The 13,543-nt window shown below is 48.2% G+C and overlaps 1 protein-coding gene across 1 annotated transcript in view; it reads right to left on the bottom strand.

The window, feature by feature from the left end:
- The window catches only part of LOC140654420 (cytochrome P450 2J2-like), a 43,940-nt gene extending 31,980 nt beyond the window's left edge, over positions 1-11,960 (bottom strand). The window contains exon 1 of the mRNA XM_072867670.1: positions 11,902-11,960. The gene's annotated coding sequence lies outside the window, so the exon portion shown is untranslated. The remainder of the gene's footprint in view (positions 1-11,901) is intronic.
- Between the last annotated feature and the right edge of the window lie 1,583 nt (positions 11,961-13,543).

The raw sequence follows: 13,543 nt of genomic DNA, 5'->3' as shown, positions 1-13,543 counted from the left end.
TGCGAGTCTCCCCGACGCACGGCAGCGTGACGGAGAGAAACTGTCTCACCACCAGCTTTACCCGCTAATGCTTTTCAATCAACACCTGGTTTGGAGTTGCTGCTGCTCTTAATTTCTATTACTGATAGGGGATATGACACTGCGTCACTCCCTTTCACAGGGAGGGAGATCTTTGTGCCTCTTCCAGAAAAAAAAAAAAATCTTACAGGTATGTGCCATTCCTGCTGCAAACAGTCAGGACTGAGCTGTAGAAAAGGTGACACCAGGAGAAGCAGGTAGCCCTCCCGCAGCTGAGATGCAGGATTAAAAAATGCCATTCCCAGCATATCCTTAAACAAACCCATGAGAGAAGCCAAAGCCGCCTCAAACTTTCCCCTTCAGCCTGTAATTTTCAGACAACAAACCAATCCTTTCACTTTTCCAAAGGAGCGAAGAGAAAGAGAACTGGAAAAACCCTTTATAGAAATATCAGCTGTTCCTCCTCATTTCCACCCCCAGTTCTGTTTTTTGACAAGTTAAAGTGAGGCCATAACTTATTCTGCTTTGTTCGACAGGGCTAATCACACGTGACTCTAATCACTCATGATGTTTTATTGATTTTAAGCACATTTAATCAGAAATTGGCTCCGAGTTAGATTCCTGCTAATTACTGAGAAGCAGCATTTTGAATGACTTCACAATTGGACTGCAGATTAGAATGGACAATATGTACTAAAATAATGATTCATGCATTCAGCTCCCTGGATTTATTTTGTTTATATTGGATTTTTTAATCTTTAAAGACATAATTCTGCATATGGGCAAGCAGCATTTAAAACCCTTAACAAACTGGGTTTAATTTAACAGGCTAGGCTTTAGCCAGAGATGGGAGATGTGGGGAACAGTTTATCCCCTGCACATGTAATTCTTTCTCTGAAGGTCACTGAAGGTGCCTTGCCCACGGTGTCACCACGCGCGGATGGTCGCGGCACCGCCGGGAGGTGGGAGGCCACTGCATGGGGCCCCTTTAGCATCCCCACTCTGCACGTGGCTCACGTTGCTGGGTGGGAGTACGGATGGGCAGATGGGTGTGCTGCACTTTGCAGCATCAGGCCCCTATGCCGAATCCATCAGCTCTTCTGCCCTGAAGTCAGGGCGAGCTTTTCTGATGCAGTCTCTGTACTGTCCCTATTCCCAGCCCCAACCCCCCCTGGAAATGCAAATGGCTCGTTAGGGCAAGGGGACCCCAGCTCCGAGAAGTGCCCGCAGGGAGCAGAACCACCCCAGCCGAATTCAGCTGCCACAGCCACATCACCACTCCTGAACAAATCTTTCAACACCAGAGGGTTAAAGAGTTTATGTATCCATATTTCTCAACCTAAAAAACGACTTCTCATTGAAAATCAGATTATTACTGATCACAGCCTGGTCACTGATTTGTATTTTTCCGTAGCCATGGGTTTCTCATCTCCGCCAGTACCTAGGCTGGAGATCTGCAGCAAAGTGACTTCAAATACTCCAGTGACTTTGTCTGTGCTAAGAGGCAGCTGCGGCCAAGCACGGACCATTTCTCAGCTCTGCAAAGCTCCCACTGCCTCCCGGGAAACACTGATCCATGAGCAACAGGGAAGCCGGAGGCTGGCAGACAGGCCAGGCTAGAGACTACCAGCTATCTGAACTGGTAGGAGACTTTCCTTCTAAATGAAAACAGAAACTTTCCATTTCCATCTATGCTGTTTTATTTTTGTTGGAGAACAAGAAGCCACACTGGGGAAGGCTCCCACAGTTTTCAGCTAAAATTTTCAAGTTTTGAGTTATAAAGTCAAAATTTTCCATGAAAAAAAGGAATCTTTTTTTTTTCCCAACACAACTCTACTAGGAATACTTACTGCAATCTTGCCAGCCAATTGCTTTCATACAAAAACAAGCCCAAATTCAGAATGATGCACAGAATACTCTGCAATAACCGGAGTCTAAAAAGCAACAGCTCTGAAGTCTCCTGTTCTGCTCCCACTCCTTTCCGCAGGTCCATGACACTACGATTCAGTGGGTGGAACTCGCTCACGAACGATGTGAAACCTCAGTTTCACAGCAAGCTGGGAAATTCACCCCAGAATCACCACTGGCCTCCCAAGGAACCAGCCTGCAACTTAGCCTTTAAGTACCGTTGCACTCCTTGCATATAATATAGCAAGACTCTACTCTTCATGTAGCTTTCAAATAATAGTAAATCCAGTGTGTAATTCTGACTCCTTCATGCTTCCCCACATCCCCACAACCCTCCCCATTCCCCACTGTGCCATTTTATTATCACTGCAGAACAGGATTTACAGGCAAAGGGAACTCCCACCTTGGTATAACTTCACAGGTTATAAAAAGGAAACATCTCTTTGAGTTGGGCCCCTTTAATATTTTTTTCTTTCCTTCTTTTTTTCATTTGTTCAGTCATTCTTTCATTCCTTCTTTTGTTCTTTCAGTTGCCTTTTGTTCTTTCTTTCCTTTGCATAAAAATACAGATTTCAAATATGTTCTGCAAAAGCAAGGGTGTCTGCCTTATCCACATTACTTGACATGTCATTGTCTGCAACGGCACCGGGGGTTGCGGAGGTGGTATGCGTGGTGATATGGTCAGCCCATGCCCTGGCCACGCGACTTCGTGCCTCTCAAAACTGAGTGAAGCCCTGAGGAATACTTGACTTCTTTCTGAGAAGTCAAGATCAGCTTTTCTATGTTCAGTTCCTGCCTATATCCCTTCAAAACTGGCTTCAAGGTCTTTACCAGGTCTTCAGAAGACAAAGACCTAGAAAGGTGCAGTGTAGGTAACACCAGTTCACCTTACATTGAGAAGAGCTGCAGAGAGGAAGCCACTGAGTGCCAGGATGCACAGTCTCAACGTACCAGTTTCAGAGGCCCTGTGGAGGTCCCTGGCCTGAGCCCTGGCTTGCCTGTACTGACACAGCTCCCACGCATAATGCAGTGCTGCCCGGGCAGCAGGACATGGATAACAGGAGGAAAGACCCCTCCGATCTGATGTTCAGTGGGTCATGACTCACCTACAAGGACGATGGTGTTGTGGTGCACTGCAATGGCAAAACATCCATCAGGACAGGGAAGGTTAAGATCCAAGCACCCACTGAGGGCACCCACCTCCCTCCACCAACTATAGAGACAGCGCTTGGACAAACAGTCTCTCCGAGCTGCAGTCAGTCACTAGGACTATCCCTAGGAGAACTCCAACAGAGACGTGACCTCTCTACACCTCCCTGGTGTATCGTCTGTATACCCCTGCGGAAGGCATAGTGGAAAGCCCCGGAGTAGGAGCCATCTCTGGTGTTACTGCGTGGAAGTACACGTCTGTCCTCAACATGCCAGGGCAAACCTTCTCCCGATGTGAGCTGAGGCTTGCAGAGGAAGGTCACCTACCAATACAGCTAGAAACATTTTTCCTTATGAAAGCTATGCAAAGGGGATTCTGCATCAACTGTAAAACTCACTGCATCCAGCATTACTGGATGTAGGTGTTCACAGCCCTGAGATGTGTTGCTTTAGTAGTTTCTGAATGGACATGAGTGACACAAAAGCAAATCTGCGTTCTTCCACTCACTGGTTGACTCCAGCTTCAGAGTCTTCAGTGAAAAGTACAGGCTTGAAACTATTCTGAAGTTACGGCACCTACAAGACTTTTACCAGATGGAAACCTGAAAAAAGATTACTTCTCAGATGCATTGCTCATTTGTTCAGAGTAATTAGTAGATGTAAAACCAAAAATAGACCCTTTTCCTTTGATCCTCTCCAGTTGGATTCTGTGCGTGACGACCCAGAGCACATGTCTCGATATTCTGCACTGAAACTGCTGCAGTTTTCATTCAAAACCCAACCAGCGTTTCACATCTCACCTACGAAAATGCAAATGAAGATAAACCCCGTCAAAGGACACCGGTGAGCATCAGCCTGTCCCAACCCCTCACATTTTGCATCCTCCTGGGGGAAATAAATCACACGCAGGCTCACTTACAAAATTTGAAGTATCCCAATGCTGAGCCTGTGCTGTTCTCCTCTGGTTATTTAATCATCTATTAAAAATCCACCCTGAAGTGAGCAGCTAAGGTCCTTGCAGTCTCCTGAAGTCAATGGCAGCCTTTTCTTTGACACCACTAGCTTTGGGATTAGCCCTTTATATATAGCCTAGGGCAAAGGGTGAGGTAGAAGAGTGGTTTCCAGGAGACGCGGATGAAGAGCAGAGCAGATGGGGCCAGGGCAGAGCTTGGCAGCAGGCGCCCGTGTGTGTGCGAGAGCCGAGGAGAGAGCTGGCAGCAGGAGCTCGGTGGGTGCCGGGAATGGGCTATGTCAGGAATACTCAATGCTACCAAAACGGCCCAAGAGATACCGGCTCCTGCATCTCAGCCGATTGCTCTAACAAAAGAGGCGATCCTCTACTGAAAGAAGCAAAGCTGGCTGAGCACGCACGTGCCAGCCATCCTGCTCAAATACTCCTGAGCTCATTCCCCTCTGAGCAGCTCTGGCAGCTTGACATGGGCACCCGCCTCCCAGGGAGCTTCTGGGAAGTGGGAGCCAGTGCCTGAAGTCTTCCCTGCAGGTTTTCTGGCAAGGCGAAATTAAGGGAAGACCACATGAACCCATTTCCCATCAGTGCCTGGAAAGACTTGTCCTCCTTGGACAGCTTTGCTCCCCTTCAATGTGGTACCAAGAGCTGGACTGACTACATGGCCAGGACCAAAACAGAGAACAGGAAAACTGGGACTCACACTGCTGTACAACTCTCTTGGCTTGTAGCAAAGCTTCAGCACAAAAATACAGTCCCAAATACAACCAGCAGCAAATATTTCATCTACCCAAGCAGCAAGAGTGCGGAAGCTGGTCAGCAGACGACAGAGCTGCTCGCACCGGACCGGAGGGGGCATGGTCGTGCTTCCAGCTGTACGTTTAACAAGCCTCATTCTTTATGCTGAGCATTAGCAACGATATCCTGCATTAGAGATTAAGGTAATACTGTACATTATTTCCAGCAAGGGATTAATTAAATCTCAACATTTCTGAGAGGCAACTGGTATAAAGGAAGCCATTCATTTCAGCGAGATCCAAATTAACAAGTTTCTCATTTGTTTCTAAACTTGCTTCATGGTGGAGTGAAATGTAAGCTGGGAACTGCCTCTTGCAAATGCTTTAAAAGGCTAATAATAATATAGATTAGCTACCTCCAAAGGTGCTATGTGCCAAACCCTACTCCTTCCTCTCCAGGTCCCGCTGTAGGTTGTCCTTCCCACACTCACAGATCCCTGCCGTTACCAAAATAGCCTTTGCTCTGCCCTAACAGTAGGTCCCAAGCGTAACAGCAATGTCCCACTCAGCAGCCTGCCCAAATGAACTCTGCAGTGCTTTGTTCTTGATGTTCCTTGGGCTGGAGGGAAGCAGCTCGAAGCCCATGGTACCATGCTGGGAGCGAAGGAAAGCCCTGTTTGGGGCTTAGCAGGGTGAGGGGAGACGAGGGGGACAGGACCACGTGTTTTGCTCCAACTGTCTGTAAACAGGGGATGTGGAGGAGACCCAGCAGGGATGGGGATGGGGCAATATAGCTGACGTGCCCTGGAGATGTGAAGTGGGAGGCCACCAGCCAACATCTTCAGGGGTTTTTTTCCCAGGAAAATGGGACAGCTGTCATCAGAAAGCCCCAAAGCTGAGCAAAACACTGGCTTCACTAGGACTCTTCACTGGCAAAATTGCTCACTGATTTACGTGTTGCCCTCCCTTGCCCATAGTGCTCACGGTCGTATTCATACGGCTACGGAGAGACCCGGGGATCTCCGTGCCGTTCACCACGACATGGCATTTTCCATGGTTTCTTGGCTTTTTCCGGGGCAGCTCAAACAGCTGGGACTGCCTGTAGCCACTTACCTCACTTTCTCAAAATCTGCTGTTTCTTGTTTGGGCTTGTTTAAACTTGCTTTCTTCCTGTTCGCCTTTATTCTGCTTTTCGTCATCAAAGTCCTGATTGGGCTGATGAGGGCTTTTGAGACCTGGAGGGTTTCCATGGGTCTGGCTTGTATTAGAGGGGGGCAATTTCCCAACTGCCGGATGAGTTTCAAGATTCCCGCTCTCCTTGCCTTGCTGAGGAAAACCAGGGGCACACATGCAGCCTCCTGCAAAGACTTACTCCGTTTCCAGCAGGATGAAACCATGGTGGGGAAATTTTGACCAGATCAACAGAGGAGGCTGGACTGGAGAGCTGTTGCTGGGGTGCTTGGAGTTGAGATTTGCAGCCTGATGATCATTTCTGCAGCTCATCCTCCATAGTGGGGTGGAGTGGTTCACCCCCGCATGCTGCTTCCCCAGCCAGAAAAGGTGCTGCGTCTGCAAGAGCGGGGCTGTGGTGGGTCCCTCTGGTCTGGGGCGGCTCAGGGAGCCTGACCCCAGGATGGGAGGGCCAGTCGGTGGGATGAAGAGAGCACCCAGCACAGGTGGGGAGCTCTGTGCTGGCAACCTTGCAACAATTCCTCCTTGCAATCGCAACCCCGTGTTCGCAATCTCACAACCATCCCTCCTCACAAACACAGCCCCCTGCCTGCCTCCTTGCTCAGCAGGGCTCTTGCACAGCCCTACCTCACCAAGCTGATTTAAGACCTGGAGGTTTTTTACTCTGGGATTAATATTGCTGGGACACGTTAAAATGAATCAGGGAGCCCAGTTTTAGACAGACTTTTATAAACTGTAGGTGCAAGGCATGTCCATAGGACTAAACATCATTGTAGCCTTCACAAAAACTGCACCTTCGTGTAAACAGAAACGGCAGTGTAGGTCGAAGTAAGTGACCATTCCCAAACCAATACCAGTGCCACGATAATAATGTAATAAACACCATAAATCTGATTTTTGCCCTTCACAGTTTCAGTGCAGCTCAAACTAATAAAAGAAGTAAAATTATGTGAAAACCTATCGAATTTACAAAAGAAGAATTGCATAGACATAAGCATGCCATATATCCTACTCTAAATAACAGCCCTGGTGTCTTTCATCATTTGGAGGAGAGTTTGCTCCTAGTCCTTCCCATGGATCAGGATCCGGCCCACCCCCCCTTTGCATTTGCAAAAGCAAAACCCATTGGGCAATGATCTCCAGCGCTCCCAAGTCCGTGGAATGCAGGAGAGTGAGCAACGTGGCCGTGGCCAAGGGCCCACATGTGGACAGCCACGTGCAAGGCAGCACTGAGCCCCAGGAGTGCACAAATCGTAACTGAACTCTCTCCATCTCTCCCTCCCCAGCTTCACTGTTACAGGCCCGGCTATGCAATATTAATTGCAATTGCCTGTGTATCCCATGTCCAGTGGATATTACCTTTTAATAGGTGCCATCGTGCAATTAAGCACCGGTGGCGTGAGACAGGCATTCTGCAGCACCAGCAATTTTTGCAGAAAACCACGAGATGGCGATGCAATAGAAATTTCCATCGAGAGAAAAAGCACTTTGGGTTACGACGGAAGGCCCAAACCCCCCCGGCTGCTGAGCCCACCACCAGAAAGCACAAAGCACGTACAGAGAAGTGGAAGTTTTACATTATTTTCCTTCTTTTGGCGGGGCATGCATATGCTTGTCCTGCATTTATTGTTTATTTTTAAAGATCTGAAGCATAGCACAGTTTGCATTTTTTTTTAATATTAGTAGCTGCCTTGAAATCTCCTTTTTGAGCAGCAGCGTGATCCTGCCGTGACCAAGTAAGTCTGCAGGAAGAGGCAGTAAACTGCAGCCTTTTAGAGTTTGCTGCGTAACGATCATTTAAAAAGAAGTATCTTTCCTTTCTCTAGCAAACTGCCCCATTTCCCAAGAGATATGTCCGTCATTGATAGTCGCGCTGAAAGAAATTTTGACACAAAGTGAAAAATTAATTAAGATTTTTAATTAAAATACAGGGAGGCATAGAAAATGGAGAGCTGGCTGATGCAGCGCATGTAGTTGCAATCCCTTTACCCTCTGAGCTCACCCCTTCCCCCGGGATGGTGTGACTGGGATGTGTAAGGTGGGATGAATAGGTGTGACTTGAATGTACAAGTTGGATGTCAAGAGAGATCTGAACATTGCTACTTTAAAAACCCCTACTTTATCACCTTATTTTTGCTTATAGTCTTTTCCCCTTACTGGAAACATGTATCTATAGGCAGAGGTGCAGTCCTCTTTTATTTAATAACTGAATATTGAACGTTGCTATGGACAAGCTTCAGGGTTTTACATGATGCTACCCTGCCCTGAAGGACTCCACAGGGGTGTACCTGCTCCCCTGCAACCCCAAATTGAGCAGCTTATGGTCTGCCTAGCTCTACTGTCAGGGATGGGGTCTCAAATAGCAGCACAGGGGCTTGGAAACCTCCTTCCCACCTGTCCTGTGGTGCAATGAGGCCCCATGGTCGTTCTTGTGATTATTCTCAGCACCGAGGAGTAACGTTAACAGTTTTATACAAGGGGAATTAAAACAACAAATATTGAGCTGTTTTCAAATGTTTACCAGACAAAAGACACACGTTCAACATCTCCATCCTCCCTCTAAAAGCCCTCAGTGAATGAATACACAAACCTTAAAGCCATCAACCAACAGTGGATTTTTTTCTGTGACTTTTTAGCACAATCCCATTAAAAAAAAATTGCCTGACTCTTCTCTGGGTCTCTGCTCCCTCCAGCTCCCACAGTGCTGGGCACGGCTCTGGCCGATGCTACTACGAAGGCAGTGGGCACACACTACCAGCCAGCCCTTCCAATTTACCCTGTTTGCCCTCAAAAACAACCCTTACCTGCTCATGGAGCAACACCCACTTCCCACCAAGCCCTTCGGCACTACACAGGGACAGGGTGGCAGCTTCACCTTCCCTCTCCAGGGGAGCGATATTTCTACTGCCAACCCCAAAGTTGGGGACCAGTGGCTATGCAGGGCTGTTTCTCTCTGGTTTATGGCACCCGTTGAGCTGAATGAGGATAAAGCACCAAATTTTGAGCCCACAAGTCAATTAGGATTTGCACAAATGCAGCTTCAAAGTGCCCTCGTGAAAATTTGCCCTGCAAATTAAAACTCCCCTTTGCAAATCTGCCCTTTAGGTTCATGCTTGAAAAGGGGACGGGAGACAATTTGCGGAGATTCATTTTTCCTCTAGTTTATATATAACTTGCTAAGCTTTTTATTTTTTTAAATGAGCTTACTATGTCCAATTTAAGTCAAAATTTAATGATCCCTGCAGTAATTCATTTAAGGATACAGCTTCAATAAACGCCGTGGCATAAGTCAGGGAATAACTGTCCTTGTCCGCAGCACAATGATTAATCAACTTTATTAAAATTAGGATTGGCTGAGAAGATTTGCATAATATAAGAAGACTCAGAGCCTTCTCCAGGACTAAAATGGACCTGAGACCAAACTTTGGGGCTTTCCTCCCCACTTTCCCAGGCCCCCTGGCTCCACATAGCTTGGGAGCATCCAAGTCCAGAGCAGCTGGTTCAGCTCATGCGTGGAGGTGGATGGTATGGTAGTGGTCCTGAAAAGGGTTAAAAAAGACCAACAGACCTTAGCACAGACAAGGTTGCAACGCACTTTGGGCAGGAAGGAGAGGTGGGAAACATCCTATATTTCTGTCAATTTAAGAGGTGTTTCTCAATGCTTTGGTACAGGGATGCTTTCTGGATGAGGCATTAATAGGAGCAACCACCCGGAGTTATTTTGTATTATTTTATGTTATGTGCTCATCTCCCCCTTGAGTGGAGCAGGGCCCTGGATGCCCACTCGGCTTAGTGAGGGACCCACGCCACACCACAGCCGATGCTCAGAGCAGCTTAGCCCCCTTGGCAGGTCAGGGAAGCAGCCCAAGCTGCTCGGGGAGGCTCTGCACCCCCGGCTCCAGAGAGCAACACCCCAGCATGGCCCGGGCCACAGTGCCAGCACGGCCCCCTGCCACCAGGCTGCCAAGTCGAGCGGACCAAGCCCCCGCAGACCCCACATTACCGCTGCAATGACCCTATATGTAACACCGGCCAACCATGAGGGACCAATTAGATTTCTGGATCCAATTAGCAGCAGCTGTGATTTGTGTGCATCCCTCCGTACATATGGCTACGCTGAACTTTCCCTCAGTTTCAAATGTCGCCGTATAGCGCAGGCGAAACGAGAGGAAGGACCATTTGTCTCAGTTTTTTTGAGAGCCTTTATGATGATGGACGAGGAACCTTTTACATCATTCACCAACTTGCAAACAAATTAGCTACCTTCATCACCTTCCCCTGATAGCAGAGCTGGCAAGTGACGGCCCGATGAGCTGTCGGGGAGCGGGTAATGGGTGCGGGGGGGTCTACAAGTGTTTCATTGGACATGATCAACTAAGTTTGCTGGAAATAAAATATAAGTGAAGTCAGATGCTGAGGGCTTAAGTGTCCATGCATTAACCAAGATGGTTTCCATCTCATGGAGCAATTTGGGCTCTGGCCATTTAGGGCGGGACAGGAATTGTTACTCATTTTAATGGATGCCGGGCATCCAAATCCCTTCAGTAGGATTGAAAAATCTCATCCCTAATTTCTATGTGCCTCAGTCCCTCACATGCAGCCAACTCTTGCAGGGTGCTCCGGGAAGGCTGATAAAAGCATTACTGGTGTTACCCGTAACGATCTTCAATTTCCTTGAAAAAATCAGAGTAGGAAGAAGAGAAAGGAAGGTCCAAGGCCTGTTGACAAAATGACAGGCAGATGAATAGAGCTGGGTCCTTCTTCCCCATCAGTGGTTTCAGCCCAGAAAAAGAAGATCCCATCAATTGCAGCCCACCAGAAGCCCCGTGCTCAGGACCACGCGTGCAATGAGACTGCAGCAGTGATGGCTGCAGAAGGGGACGATGCAGATTAGTGCAGGTCCTGCTGCTAACGATCCTGGTAAGGGCAGTGATGCTGCGAGCACCGGGGAGCAAGGCTGCCATAAATGACTGGGAGTTAACGGCAAGGCGTTCTGCAGCATTGCCCAAGGGGTCAGCCCCTTTCTCCTCCATCCGCAGGGCTTTTAATGGCAGGCTGCCGTTCTTGGCAGGAGGTGTTGATAACAGAGTGGATCACCAGCTCCCGTGCAAAGGGAGAAGATAAAACCATTTTACAGGGTGCTTTAAAAAAGAAGCCGTCTTAGCTGGAAAGTATCTGTAAAAAGATAAGGCAGTGTTGGAGGACAGACCCCTGTACACATGCATAGCCTTGGCAAAACTCCACTAGAAACGAGGCACTGGATCATTTTATTGCACAGTAAACAATTCGGTATCTCTGTTGCCTGCAATATTTGGAAGTGAGCCTTTTTACACAGCAGCCTTTCAGCAGCCAGCCAGCCCTGGCTCCTGGGGACGAGCATGGAGAGGGGTTGTGTGCAAATCAGGAGAGGAGGAAAGGGGCTGAAGGTTGCATGACATCACTCCCGATCGTGTCTCTGGAAAAAAACAGGAGTTTCTCCCTATTTGGCTGAAAAGCAAAGGGGACAGACCTGGTGGTGGCAGTTCCCCACCCCTCCTCTTACAGCTGGTTGAACCTGTGTTTCCTTGGTGGGTGTCTCGTCCCACTCGGTGGGTTGCGAGAGGGGTGAATCTTTTCGATTCCCCGACGGTTTGTGTACCGACAGAGGCCGATCTCTGCTCGGCAGAGCCGCGTGGTCGATAGAGCCACGATAATGACCCAGAGGAACAGGCTGGCCAGCAACTTTATTAACTGGCGAGTTCCACAAACGGACAAACTTAACGAACTGGCGAGCTCAACGAACAAACAGAGGCGATTTGACAATGGCGCTATTTTCCGGGCAACGCATCACAATTTATCCCAAACTTGCATATATTGGAAGAGCAGAGGAAGAGAGAAGCGAGAAAAAGAAAGGAGAAGAGAGGAGAAAAGAGAAAGAAAAAGTATCACTACCCTGGGATCCTGCGATGCCGATGACAGACGGGACAATCCTCCAGTGGTGGGGGCGCGCGGTTCCCTGGAGGGGCGTGTCTTTTATAGGCTAATCCCCGCCTCCAGGCACGCCCCTTCAGGACTTACATGGTTCTTGTTCTAGAAAGTTCTCAATCTTCTGCGCAGGCGCTGGGGGAGGGGGGTGGTCGCGAGGGGTCTCTCGGGCGGTCGCGAGCCCGTTCCTCAGATCAGCGCTGTGTGGTCTCTGGCCGAGCACGGTAGGGTCCGGCGGAACGCGGAACCGCGCGTCCCGCTCCCGCTCTCCCCCACCCCGTGCTCGCCGACCTGCAGTCGCCATGCAAATAGCGCCTCAAGTCGCCACAGTGTTTGAGACATTAACTCTTTCCGTCTCTCACAGTGGGGAGCAGGTAAAGTCGGGCAACGTTATCCGTAGAGGGGAAGGATACACTGGATTATGTTTTCCATGGAAGTGAAAAATTGGGCGTAATTAAACTTGATCCTCGGAAGAAGATAAACATGTTTGAAAACCCAGCCTGAATGCTGAAGTTACAGTAGCTGATCCACAGAAGGGAAGAGTGGTTTTGTGGTTAAGGCGCTTCACTGCGCTCTGAAAAATCTGGGTTTAATTCCATCAGCCACAATCTCCCTGCGTGCTCTGGGACAAATCACTTTATATCTTTTGGCCCCGCTCACTATATAAAATGAGGGCGATAGCTCTTCCTTTTCAAACAGATAGTCCTTACCATGAAGAGCCTGCAGTCGTGGCTAAGTCTACACATTGCGGGTTGAAGCAACAAGTTTCAGGAGCGCGTCACCTTGATAACGATGGCAACGTTTTATTTCCTTTGTGGAAGGAGCTGAATTCCCCGCTTGAAAGCAGAACATTATATCCACAATCCACTCCTCTTCATAGGTCAGGATTTGAAACCAATTTCTGTATTTTAAAAAAATGAATCGTAGCACAAAAATGGCTTAATTAGCTTTGTAGACAGCCAGCGTGAGTACAGAATACCCCGAGCGAGGGTCCTCTCCAGCCAAATACCGTCCTTTAGGGAACTTGGCATTCCTTCCAGGCTGTGTGTCAAGGAGACTGAGCAACTTTACATCAACACAACATGGATTTTCCTTCTACCAAACTACTCTGCAATCTGTAATTTTTAACCTCACAAGTTTGAGATTGTACCTTAACATTTGCAGGAAGCAGATGGCTTCTGCATACTGCCAACCTGTTGTTACAAAAGCATCTTCCAAGAATTGTTTTCTACCCACAGTCGCTAACCATAATTAACCTTTCATATGATTTAATAAACAGGAAAAAATATTTGCCATCTCATATTAATAAAGAGAGCTCTTCAGGACATTTTTTTTCCCCTTCTAGAACATAGAAGCTGTGTTAATGTTTTTTGTGCGCTTATTTTATTGCTTTTCAAACTATTTAGGGATGCAGCTTACCTACGCAGATTAAAGCTGCAAAGGACAGCATAATAGTGGATGTGCAGAGCACCTTCTGGCATGGCACAAAATGACCTCTTATTTGAGGGAAAAAAAGCAAGACCGAGCGAGAAGAGCGACTGCTGAGCCCGGGGTGCAGATGGAGAGCAGAGCTCACCGACAGCCCCAGCGATACCAAGGGAGCCAGCTA

This window comes from Ciconia boyciana, chromosome 7 (genome assembly GCF_034638445.1).
Source record: "Ciconia boyciana chromosome 7, ASM3463844v1, whole genome shotgun sequence".
NCBI lineage: Eukaryota > Metazoa > Chordata > Aves > Ciconiiformes > Ciconiidae > Ciconia > Ciconia boyciana.
The sequence above is the reverse complement of the archived record's forward strand: the minus strand, read 5'-3'. Positions and strand labels throughout refer to the sequence as shown.